Consider the following 13497-nt stretch of genomic DNA (forward strand, 5'->3'; position numbering starts at 1 on the left):
CTCCAGCTTCAGACTTTCCATGTCTGAGGAAACTTGTGATTATCTGAAGCCTTATTGTGACCACACTGCAGCCCAACTTCTTCCTTTTACCTAACCCTGCTGCCTTTCCTTACCCTATAGATATGAATCCCAAGAGCACTCCTGAATAAACATCTGGCATGCAGTCTCCATTGCAGGGTTTGCTTTTCAGAAAACCCTGACCTGAGACAATGATCTTGCTCAGCTGCTATACCAGCCGACCTCTGGACTATTAGTGGTGTGCAAAGACTTTTTTAAAATACTGGATAAGCCACAGCAGCTGTATTTCTCACACATCCCGCCCACTGCGATACCTATCCAAAATGGAGGGGTATTTTATATCTTTTTTTTTTTTTTTTTTTTTTTTTGGTAAAGGCCGCACGCATGACATATAGAAGTTCCAAGGCTAGGAGTTGAATCCAAGCTGCAGCTGCTGGCCTATGTCACAGCCATTGCAACACCAGATCTGAGGCGTGTCTGCAACCTACACCACAGCTCATGGCCAGCTGGATCCTTAACCTACTGAGTGAGGCCAGGAATTGAAAACACATCCTTATGGATACCAGTCGGTTTTGTTACTGCTGAACCATAATGGGAACTCTGGGTATTTTATGTCTTGAACTGTAGGCTTAAAAGTCTGAAGAAAGGATTGATTCACAAGACTTAGCTTGTGCTGCTGAAGGCAAATGTAACTTAAGTGGAACTTCTGGATTGACAAGGAAAAAATAATTCCCACCTGATTCCTGCTTTGGAATATGAGGATGAAGAAAAGCCATTCCCTGAAGCTGTAAGAAAGGGCCTTGATATTTCTCACTGGAAGGCTAATGAAGGATGAACTCCAAAGAGACAGGCTAGATTAAAACACAAATATTGGCTCTAGGAAAGCTGGCAGCCCTCTTTGACAATAATAGATGACGGCACAGGAAGAGTTGGTCAGCATGGCCCAGAGTAAACAATTTCAGCACTAAGGATTTAATGTTTGAATGTGGATTTGTGTTGCTATTGACAAACTCCTCAGACATCATTAGCTCTAGAAAACCTTGAAAACTAGAGAGATGTTAAATCAAGAAGACTTCATCATAGGTATCAGGAAAAAAAAAAAGCCACACAAAATTAAAAAGCCAACCAAAAAAAAAAAAAAAACTAGAAATGAATAAAAGGTAAAAATGGAAACAAATGATAACTCTTTCTTCCCAGTGAATGGAATATAAGGTTAAGCACAAACTTGATCATCATAAAATTTGAAGAAAATGAATTCTAGGTGAAATCAACAATGAATCCAGGTCTCTTGAGACTACAGAAAACCTGAAACTGGTATTCTTCCTAGTGTCTCAGACGCATTGCTAGTATGTTTAAGGTGAAGCCAGAAAATCTCAAATCAGGAAAAGATAAGGCAGTCATGGAGGCCTAATCAATGCTCACCCAAGGCCATTACATCGTTACTAAGAGATTATTGCCTTCTCTTTCTGGGTTTTAAAATTAGTGCAATAGACTCTTCAAATAAGACAGCCATTGACGTGAAAATGAGAAATGTGTACTGGGTCCATACAGGTTTTGACTGCAAAGATATTTTTCAAAGTAATTTAAATCTAATGACTTCTCAGACATTTGCTTGTCTTGAAACTGGGGCAATGACAGAGAAGTACATCTGTCATATCATGAAAGCTCCAGCAAAAGCAGGGATTCAAGTTTTAATTTGTGTGCCTAGAATTTCTAGCATAGTTTTCCTTTCCCGTTTCTCTGCTTTATACAAACCTGTGCTGTATTGAAAATGGCCACATTTGGCAAAATAACTGCAGTCCTTTAATTTAATGTAGTTTCAAAATAGAATGGTACAAATCACCTTATTCTCAGGCTGATGGATAGCTCTAGAGACCTCCAAGGATTGTTTAAGAGTTGGAAGAAAGAAGATTGCTGAGAAGTTTAATGTCTGTGGAATTCTCTTAGACCTAGTGTTCCAATGCATGGGGCATATTTTCTCCTTAGGATGTGTGGCCCCCTTTCTTTTTTAGCAGTGGAAGCCAGATTTTATTCATGGCAACAATCTACCCTGATTAAAAACAAAAACAAAAACAAAAAACAAACAAAACTACACTTCCCAGCTTCCCTTGCACCTAGCAGTGATCACATGACACAGTTCTGAGGAGTTTGGGAGATTTCAGGATATATTCGTGGTCTCTCTCTGATTTGCAGATGTGTTTTGCTTGGGATATAGAAGTTTATTTTTTTTAAACTGGATAAATTCACATGAAAGTTCAGATTTATAGATTATTAAAAAATTATGGGATGTGATCCATCATGCATTCCCACATTATAATATTAGGCTGCATCTCAGTACCAACACAGTGCCCGCCTCTCCCTATCCTTATTGTCTGCTCTACTCCCTTCTTCACCTGCCCCACCCTGCCAGCATTTGGTTTATAAATCTTGTCTTAAACCACAGTCTGTGTCTCTCTTATTCTTTTTCTTTTCTGTGTCTTATGCCATGTTTTATCTCTCTGTGCCTTAGCCCTGGATGACAGATGTGTCCTCAAACTCACATAGTAACCACCACCAAGGAGGGCTTTCTCAAAGCTGGAGAGAATAAATGGGATTATTATTCACTCATTTTAATATTTTAGTTACTGTTCCTGAACTTGGATCACAGGCCATATTTCGAGGTGAAGTGGACCACATGAAGTCTAAAGGCTTTAGATTGCTCATTTGGCCTTACAGGTTAGAACTGCATTAGAAGACAATTGTTATTTAGTGTTTATTATATTCTTCTACCAAAGGAAGCACCAGGGGACACATGATAGGAAGGTACTTGGTCCTCACTTCCATGAACTATGAAAAACTAACAATTTCTGGTTTTGTCATTTATCTTCTTGACAAAATATATTTTGATTATTTTCCTTACATCATTCTCAGGGGGTGTGGGTACCACAAATTACACCCACTGAATGAAGTAGTACTTTTTCATAAACTTCCCCAACCTCAAGTTTCAAAGGGCCTTCTGCATTCCAGGATTTCAGAGTTGGGTGATCAACTTATCAATACTTCTTTTGATATTGGAAATTGTGATTGTCCCATTTCTTAGCTTTACCATCCTGAAATGAAAAAAAATCTCTCCCTTTATAGCATTTAGTCTTATATGGGAGCTTTCTGTCTGGTGGAACTCTTGCCTACCTGCCATTTCCTGATATTTTTTTTCCAGGACTGTTGTAGTTTTCTTGAATTTTAGTAACCAAAAATACACAAAGTTTTATTAGAAAAAAAATATATTTATTTTGAAAGATATTTAACAACTAGCTGATAATTTGAGCTATAGTGCCACATTGAATTAACATTCTGGAATGATATTACTCCTTTAGTCATAACCAATCATGGATAGTAATTCCTTTTGTACATAGATTTTGGATTATTTATGAATTACTTTTTCCTATAATGTTTTTGAATTTGTCATTTAATGATATAGTACAATGATTCTAAATTGTGGTCCTTATGCAAAAGCATCAGCATCACTCAGGAACTTATTAAAAATATGCATTCTCAGTCCTTACCACAGACCTGCTGAGTCAGACACTCCAGGAGTAAGGCCCACTAATTTTGTTTTTACAAGACCTCTGGGTGATTTTAATGTACACTGAAATTTCAGACCCACTGATATAGTCTTCTGTAAGTGTATGTGATAGGGTGATTGAAAAATTCATAGGAAAATACATTTCTACTTAGAGTTAGAAAAATTGGAATGTAAAGGAATGCCATATCAAAAGTATGTTGTTGTATTGCCTTTTTAGCTTCTAGGATTTATGGCTATTGAAAAAAATCACTGGCAATGTGTACAAGGTGTCAGCGGTTCATATTTGAAGTTGTACTATCTAGGTTTGATGATCTTACTATAATTGACAGCGGGGTAGGGGGGAGGAAGAGATGTGAGAATAGACAAAATAATTTAACCTGAGAGGAATTTAAATATTTACACAGGCCTGTATTAGCAGGGAGAACACAGTCAAGCAAGGAAAAGAAATATGAAGGAATGTTAATAATAAACCCTTCTAATAGGTAATGGCAAATGTCTGGTTCAGAGTAGAATCATCAGAGATGTTCACAGAAGTAAAGGGAGGATTCTGAGAATGAGAGCTTCCATTTACTTCATAAGTGTTTACTGAGCACCTACTCTACACCACGCATTGTTCTAGGGGCAATTGATTGTTCTTGCCCAATGCAAGACAAGACAAATGATCCCTGCCCTCGTAGAACTTAGTGGACTAAAACTAAAACACTGAATGGCCAATTTTAATACAATGCAACAGAGGCCATGTTAGGGGACCTGCCAATTAGCTCTGGGAATGCAGAGGGGAGGTGCTGAATTAAGATTTGGGAGATGGAGGGAGTCTATGAAATGGCCATTACATTGTTTAGAGCAGAGGTATATTGCAGGAAAAAATAAGGAAATTAGTATAAAACTTCCCTGAAGATCTCCCCCCCCCTTTTCTAGGTCTGGGGGTTCCTAGTTTAGGGGTCAAATTGTAGCTGCAGCTGCCAGCCTACACCACAGCCATAGCAATGCCAGATCTGAGCTGAGTCTGCAACCTACAACACAGCTCATGGCAACACTGGATCCTTAACCCACTGAGCAAGGCCAGGGATCGAACCTGCATCATCATGGATACTAGTGAGGTTTGTTACTGCTGAGCCACAATGGGAACTGCTGAAGCTCATTTATAATTATCTCTCTGAAGTGGAAAGCATTAGTTTCCATTTGAGGTTTTAATAGAAAATGTGTGTAATAAGGATATGTGACAGAGGGGAGACATCTTGGACCATGGAAATCAAAAGCCTTGACAGAAACACAGTACTAGGTCCACAGTTCTCTTTGAAACCATTTCTAACATTTGAAAGCACAGGTCATGTTGCCAAAATATTGGCTGCCTCTGTTATACCGATGTCAAATAGAACTTTGGAGACAGAGCTGGAGGAACAGAAAAAGTAGCTTTCATTGCCAGGCAAAGAGGGGAACACAGCATGATATTGTCTCAAGGATTGTGCCCCACCCCCCACCCCCCAACAGGGTAGTGTGGAGTCTTATGGTGTTTGAGGATCAGGGCATGATCAGGTCATTGACTTTTTTCTGATTGGTGGGTGGTGAGGTAATTGGGAGTCAATGTCACCAATCTTCTGTTTCCAACTGGTCTGGGGTCTATGTGCTTGTGGGCAGCACACAGTTGACTTCTTCTACCTAGTGGGGGCTTCAGCACCTGCAAAACAGCTTCAAGGACATGGCTCAGAATATTATCTATAGTCTTTGAAGAACCAAAAGTCCTTGACTTTGCTGAATGGCTGAATTATTACTACTGTTTTCCTTTTTCTCGTTATTTTCTCCCTTCCCTGATTAAATTGGTTCTTTGACTAAAGTTTTTCTATAGATAAAAAAGCTAGGTGGAAGACATGAGTTGGGGTCCACTCTGGGAAGACTTCACAGGGTCCTGATTGGTTACAGTCATTGTAATGATGGGGAGAGGGCCTCTAGCCAAGAGAAAAATGAATCTGTTAAAAAAAAAAAAAAAAAAAAAAAAAAAGACCTGAATAGTTTCCCTAATGGGTAGCTATTCTGAGATCCTCTCAGGAGGAATTATAGTCATAGGAGCTCTTAAGCATAAGTAGCTATGAGTACATATGAGGCCCCTTGGGGCCCCTGGTTTACTAACTTTTGTCAGAGGACTATTGCTGATGGAGCAGGAGATGGCTGATGGAATTCTAAGGGAAGCCTGTTATGAAAAAGAAAGAAAATAAAGGGTAAGGGGCAAATGGCCTGTAAACTTACTTTATTTCAATTTTTTGGTTTCTATATTTTTATTTATTTACTGAAAATAATCGATTTTAAAGCAGGTAACACTTACTGAATATTTATTATGTGTCAGACTTTCAGTTAGTTTTAAACCTGTAAATTTAAGTGTAATTGGCCAAGAAATTCACAAGCGCCTGTTAATGTCCAAAGATAAGAAACAACAAAAAGAATAGGGCTGCCATGGGTGTGGCCCTGAAAAGACAACAACAAGAACAGCAAAAGAATAGGGCTACATGTAATACTTATCAGATGTAGTCAAATAGCCATTTCATTAAGTTATTTTAAGTCAAGCAAAGCCCTGGAGACTATGACTGAGGTTAAAAAACATTGACTATTTAAACAAAAGTAATTTTGGGGATTATCTTTTCTCAGATCTCTTCTGAACCCCTTTAACAAACATCTACACTTTTATTTATACAAGTCACCCCTCTGAGTGAGAAGATTCTCTCAGTCCTGATGGTTTGTCCATATTGATTTTGTTTAACTTTCCAAAGTATTTTGAGTACATGGTCACTATTACAGTCAAGTAATTCTAACTCACTCATCTTTGTGGAGAGCCTAGGAAAGGAAGTCTCTGTATTATTCCTTCAGTATCTTAATTTGCAGCAAATAATTCAGCCTGTAAAGTATGTTTCTTTCCATTCTGGAGCAAATCCTTTATCCCCCCAAGATGAAAGAATTTCTCTTACTCTTTGAGTGACTTCCTTCCTTTGACATGTTAAAATAATCTTCTTTTATTGCTTTTCTAGACGCAGGCAAGGTGCTCTTCAAAGCATTTTTATTGTAGTTATTATTCTCCTCATTTATAATTGATTGGTTTCTTCATTTTTTTCACATGAACTCCCTTACCAATTTGGGAGAAATGCCCTCTTTTTTTCTCAAATAATGTATAAAGCTCTACAAGATCTCTTTTTAGCCCCTACCTCTAATGCTAGTTACTTTTGCTCCTTGGTATATGCTTTTCATGGAAAGCAAACAGCAATCAAAAAATATATAGGATTTCTTGTGGGTTATTGACTTTTAGAAGTCTTTTCCTTCCATTGCCTTCTAAATAGGGCCAATATTTACCACAGTTCCCTTTTAAAAAAAAATCTAGGATGGGTTCTTGGTTTTCCCCTGTCCCACGAGGATGTAGAATTTAAATATGCTATTAATTTTTGCCAGTGGCTCACCCACAGCAATCTCTAGGGTCCATTTCTAATCCTGTTTAGGATGAAAGTTCCCTTTATTTCCCTTCCTTGTGGGATTTAGAAAGCAATCCTCAATTTCTTAACATCCAGCCCCCATAGCCCCACCTCCCATCTCTCATCCTGATTGAGCACTTGGTTACTTTGTGTTTGGATAACTAAGGACTCCTATTATTATTATTATTATATTATTATTATATGGATACATTTTTCTAGCTTCCAAATTCCATTTGACATTTCACGTCTCATCATTTCATTTGAGTAATTTGTAATATACACTTTTTAGGTATGGAGAAGTTTTAACATGAATTGATTTTACAATTGAAAAATTTTTATGAAAGGTTATAACACACATCTGTGCTGTGATGTTTATTCAGTTAATACTTTTTGAGTGTCTGCTATGTACCTGTTCTAGACACTGGGGATAAGCAGAGACTGGAATCAAAATCCATGTGCTTATATCCTGGTGAGGCTTGGGTAGGGAGACAACAAAGAAACAATTTGTCAGATGTTGATAAGAGCTAAAAAGAAAAAAAAATGTAGGATGATAGTTTAAAGAAACCTTTTCTGCCACTTCTACCAGAGAATTAAGCTTTGATGCCCAAAGTCACCCTTTATATACAGTGACTTAACTTCTCTCCTATGCGGCTAGAATGATACTAGCTGTGTGCCATCCTTGGGAGATGGGAGAAAATGGTCACTGAAGTCATTGTCTATAGGGCTTAATATTCTCATGAGACCCTGGTTGAGAAAGTTGGGGTAAGATAGTGACAGTTGTGGTAGGAGGGCTTCTTTGGATCATCTGACCAGGGAAGACCCCTCTGACAAGAAACCCTTCGAGCAGAGACCTGAATTTAGTGAGAGAGGAGGGGCCCTGCAGATGCAAGGTGGGTGGGGAGGGGTAGGAGGTGACAGCTGAGTATTCCAGCCAGAAACTAGAGTGGGCTTGATATATTTGAGGAACAGTTAAGAAGGCCAGTGTGGCTGGAGCTGAATTATTAAAGGACAGAAAGGTGGGGATAAAATCAGAGAATCAGAGAAGTGGCTGGTGAGGGGTGGAAATGGGATGGTGAGATAGGCCAGAGACACTTCAGCTCAAGTCAGTTCAGCAGAGATTTACTGAGCTCCAACTGTGTGCCATGACCTGGGGTTTCACAGGTGAATGAATTGTGGTCTCTGTTCTCATGCAACTGACAATATACAGAATATCACTTGACTTAGACTAAATAAATAGAGTGTGATAAATGCTACACCTTAATAAGCAGACAGGTGGCTACAGGTTGAGTCCTCCCAGAAGCAGAGCCGGAGCCAAGCATTCAGTGCTAGTGATTTATAAAAGAATAATCCAAAAGAGGAGTTCCTGTTGTGGCTCAGTGGTTAACGAATCCGACTAGGAACCCTGAGGTTTGCGAGTTTGATCCCTGGCCTTGCTCAGTGGGTTAAGGATCCAGCATTGCTGTGAGCTGTGGTGTAGGTCACAGACGCGGCTTGGATCCAGCATTGCTGTGGCTCTGGCGTAGACTGGTGGCTACAGCTCTGATTCAACCCCTAGCCTTGGAACCTCCATATGCCCTGGGAGAAGCCCAAGAAATGGCATAAAAAGACAAAAAAAGAATCATCCAAAAGGAGGAACTCAAAAGAGCCAAGTAAGGGTGGGATTTCAAGCAAGAGACTCAGCCTGATCTATGGGGGACTCTGTGGTATAAATGACCATGCAGAGTTTGTCACAAGCAAAAGAGCTGCTAATCATTGGCTACAGACTGCCCAACAGGGTGGTGTCACTCTCAGGAATCTTTGGTTCCATATAAGTGAGTCTGGTGTCAAAGGTAATCCTCTGAAGATAATTGGAGAGGGACTAGAGGCTGTGGGGAGGGGTGGGAGAGACAGAGCTGGAGAAAGGGATCCAAAGGTATTTTGATGGGGCAACAAGTTTCCATCCCAAGGCTAACAGAGATCCTCAGCCTAGAGAGTAAGGCTTGAAGGACATGTAGAACATAGTAAGCTTTTCCTGGGTGGAAACCATGCCTATTTGCTTGGTGCTGTGTCCTCAGAATTTAGTCCAGTCCTTACTTATTCACCATATCAAATCCCAGAGGTGTTTCTGAGCAGGAATGAATGCATATATGAATGGCATCCCAGCCCAGGAATTAGCCTTGAGAATTTCTAAGAATCATTTGGAGGAAACCATATGCCCCAATACTACATCTTCAAAGAGGATGCTAAGCTCTTCTGCATAAGAAAGGCAAGGTGGTAGAAATATAGTTCAGAAATCTGGGAGATACAGCCACAAAAATGTCATATACACTTGAGTGTGTGAGCAAGTGAGAAGTAATGCATCTAAGAGACAAAATTCCAAACTACCTAGAGTATGATATGTTTTATTAAAAATGACCATGGAGTTCCCATTATGGTGCAGCAGAAACGAACCCAGCTAGAAGCCATGAGGTTTCCAGTTCGATCCCTGGCCTCCCTCAGTGGGTTAAGGATCTGGTGTTGCCATGAGCTGTGGTGTAGGTCGCAGACATGGCTCGGATCTGGCGTTGCTGTGGCTGGGGTGTAGGCCGGCAGCTGTAGTTCCGATTAGACCCCTAGCCTGGGAACCTCCATATGCCAAGGGTAGGGCCCTAAAAAGTGAAAAAAACAAAAACAAACAAAAAAACACCAAAAAAATCAGTGAAAATAATCTCTAAATTTTCAAGAAAATATTTAGGTGTGTCAGCAGTTAGTTTTTTTGTGACTTGGTGTTGGACTGAGAGGAACTTTTATCATAGGGAACTTGCTTAAATGTAGACAACAATCAGTACAGTGTCACTAGTGAGTGTCACTAGGATGTAGAGCTCTAAATCAGAGTTGTGTCAGACACAAGAGAGGGCTGAAAGTTCCCCCTGGTGCCAGTTCTGACTGCTTGAACTGGAAGGTCACTAATATTGGGCCAAGAAGGCCGCATCCATGTTTAGGAGGATACTATTAATAATAGCTAACATTTATTTAGCACTTCCTAAGTGACAAACATTGCTTAAGCACTTTATATTATTTAATTAGCTTCTTAATAGCTATAAGAGACAAGTACTTTTGTTGCCATTATGTTTCCATTTTGCAAATGAGAAAACTGTGTAATCATTAATGCAATATCTTCCAAGGAATAAATTGTTCAGGTTTATACAGGTGCTAAGTGGAGGAGCTGAGGATTTGGTCCTAGATTCTATTCTTAATCACTAGAATAGAGCTGAATGACATGCTTGATTAGAAGAGGGAGGAAGGATGTAGCATGCATTTGCCATCCCTGCATTCTGCTTTTTTCCTCACCTTTCAATCACTTTCCTTCCCTTTCACAGCCAAATTAAACACTTACCCTTCCTCAATGTTCCATCCTCTTGTGCTTTAGTATGGGCTGTTGCTAGCCCCCAAACTCCCTTCTCCTAGCCCTTTGCTGGCTAACTCTTGCTAGTTCTTTGGAATTTGGTTCAAGCATCACTTCTTGCAGAAAGCCTTCCTTGTTTTCATCAATAAGAACTGGTGTTACTTTTCAGTGCTTTCTTATAGTGTATGTGCCTCACTTGTAACACATTATTTTGAATTGTGATGACTTAAAGTGAGCTAAAAGATAGTATTCGTGTACTGTTTTTAATGGATGAATGTGACTTGATGCCTCACCTTATTTCTGTTCCACCGTACTTGTGTTATCTTCTAAGAGTTACCTGCACAAGTGTTGGACCACATGGAATATCCAGCTCTGTTATCCTTTTATTATATCAGTTTGGGATTCCCAAACATTTTATTAAGAATTTTTCTCATTTATATCTATTATATGCATACAATATGATGTCTTCTTCCATAAACTATTCTCTCTCCTTTGTAGCTAAGCTTAACAGCTCAATCTAAAAGTCAGCTTGTTGGGAGTTCTCGTCATGGCTCAGCCGTCAATGAACCCAACTAGGAGCCATGAGGTTGTGGGTTTGATTCCTGGCCTTGCTCAGTGGGTTAAGGATCCGGCGTTGCCATGAGCTGTGGTTTAAGTCTCAGACTCGGCTGGGATCCAGCGTTGCTGTGGCCGTGGTGTAGGCCTGCAGCTACAGCTCCAACTTCAACCCCTAGCCTGGGAACCTCCATATGCTGTAGGTGTGGCCCTAAAAATCAAATAAATAAATAAATAAATAAAATAAGTAAAAAAATAAAAATCAACTTGGAAGGGGTATATGGGGGCTTTGACTATATGAGTAATGTCTTATTTCTTAAGTTGGGGGAGGTATAGAGGGGCATATCATACATTTAAGTATGAAATATTTTATAAAAATATAAAAAAGAATATTTATCTTTATAAATAACATAAAGAATATAAAGAACATAAACTTACCTTAAAAATTTCCAGTGAGTTAGGTTAAATCTGAACACAGTTATACCACTAAATGAAAAAAAGCTACCAGTTATTAAAACACAGATACATAGACATAAAATGTTATACTGGCTAGATTTATATGACAGATGGAGACTAGAATCTTGGGCAATTTGTGGGTCTTCCTTTTAGACATGCTATTTATTGTTAGATTAAAACATAATTAGAAATCATAAAGCAGTCTCTGGGGGTTCTGATCATCATGGAGCAATGGGTGTATTTCTGGAGACATAGCTCTTTGTATCTTATCTCTTTCTTTTCTTTTCACATATACTTGAATCTTTTGCTTAGCAATTTTGGAGGTGGGGGAAAGCATGGCTTGCTTAAGTAACTCTTGATTTATATCAGATACTAACATATCCATTTCCTGAGATAGGATAGCCAGGTTATACTTGTGAGGCAATCAGACCAAGAAACAGAAAATGAATGAAAGCATGGGTGTTCTTTTTTCAATTTTTTTTTTTTTTTTTAAGGGCTGCACCTGTGGCATATGATATAGGGCAGAAGTTCCCAGGCTAGGGGTTGGATTGGAGCTGTTGTCGCAGGCCTACGCCACAGCCATAGCAATGCTGGATCCAAGCTGCATCTGCCACCCATGCTGAAACAACAACGGATCCTTAACCCAATGAGTGGGGCCAGGGATTGAACCTGTGTTCTCACGGATACTAGTGGGGTTCATTACCACCGAGCTACAACAGGAACTCCTCTCTTTTCAATTTCTTATCCTCAAGCAAGAATCTATTTCTTGTTGCCTCTTTTTGTAATGATGACACTCATAAAAAGAAATTAAATGCTTTTTTCTAGTTAAAAATTTAAATTACTGATGCTGCTTAAATATCAGCGAAAAATGTCCTTATTTTACCCAGTAGATAAAGCTACAAGTTTACAAGGTGAGAAAAATTTCTCCCCTGGCTTGAATGCCGTGAAATGTATTTTTAAAAGTGTCAGAGAATGGGGAAGTTAGATTGCAGGCTTACACATCAGGCTTTCATATTTCTGATATGGCAAATAAAGTCATTTTCGAGCAAGATGGCTATTGTTGGCAGAGTGTGCCAAGGGGACCTCACTAACTCATTTAAAAACGAGGTCATATTCCACTACAGCAAATAGCACTCCATAGAAAAAACTCTATGCAACAATATCTTTCCAAAATCCAGGCACTAATCATTTTTGTAGCAAAATACAAGAATTTGGTAAAATCCTAGTAAAGAGACTTGAGACTCTCTCGGAATACTTTAAAATAGATTCAACTCCTTTATTTAGTTCTCATGGCAAACTAAATTAATATCCAGCTTGAAAGTTTGTCTTATGTAGGTGTTATGTATCAGGAGGTATAACTTGGACTTAACTAGTGCTGCCTTCAGAACTGTCACAGGAGAGAGGCTGGAGGAAGTTTGGCATAGGGGCTTGGGAATCTGTGTTTTAACAGGGACTTAAGGTGATTCTGTTGCACATTTTGGGAAAAGTCTCAGAGAATAGGTCTTAATAATTCTCAAATAGAAACTTGCTTTTAGTTAAGAAAGGCATAAAACAAATCAAGATATCACCCAAGTTGGTCAGATTGGTGTGGTTAACAAAAGGTAATATGTTCTTTTTGAAACAGTTACTAAATCAAGTGGAATTAACCTTGTCGTGAACCTGGCTTTTCAATTTGGTCCACTGAATAGTCTTTGGAGTATTTATTATCTATGAATTACTTTGGGCCTTTAAAAAATCATTCTCACAAATTATGTGGAAACTTCCTCTGTTTTCAGAGTCTATGTCATTAGTGATCAATATTGTAGAGTTGACTTCTCTTGTTAAACAATGAATTCCTCAATCTGGCAGTTTATGTAGGTGTTTTGAAGCAAGGCTGGATACAAATCACCTGTAGAACTTTTTTTTTTTTTTCTTTTTTTCTTTTTAAAGCTGAACCTGCAGCATATGGAAGTTCCTGGGCTGGAGCTGAACTGGAGCTGCAGCTGCCTGCCTAAACAGCAAGACTGCATCTGGGACCTACACCAAAGCTTGCAGTAATACTGGATCCTTAACCCACTGAGCAAAGCCAGGGATCAAACCCACATTCTCAG

The sequence above is a fragment of the Sus scrofa genome, chromosome 13 (assembly GCF_000003025.6).
Source record: "Sus scrofa isolate TJ Tabasco breed Duroc chromosome 13, Sscrofa11.1, whole genome shotgun sequence".
Lineage (NCBI taxonomy): Eukaryota > Metazoa > Chordata > Mammalia > Artiodactyla > Suidae > Sus > Sus scrofa.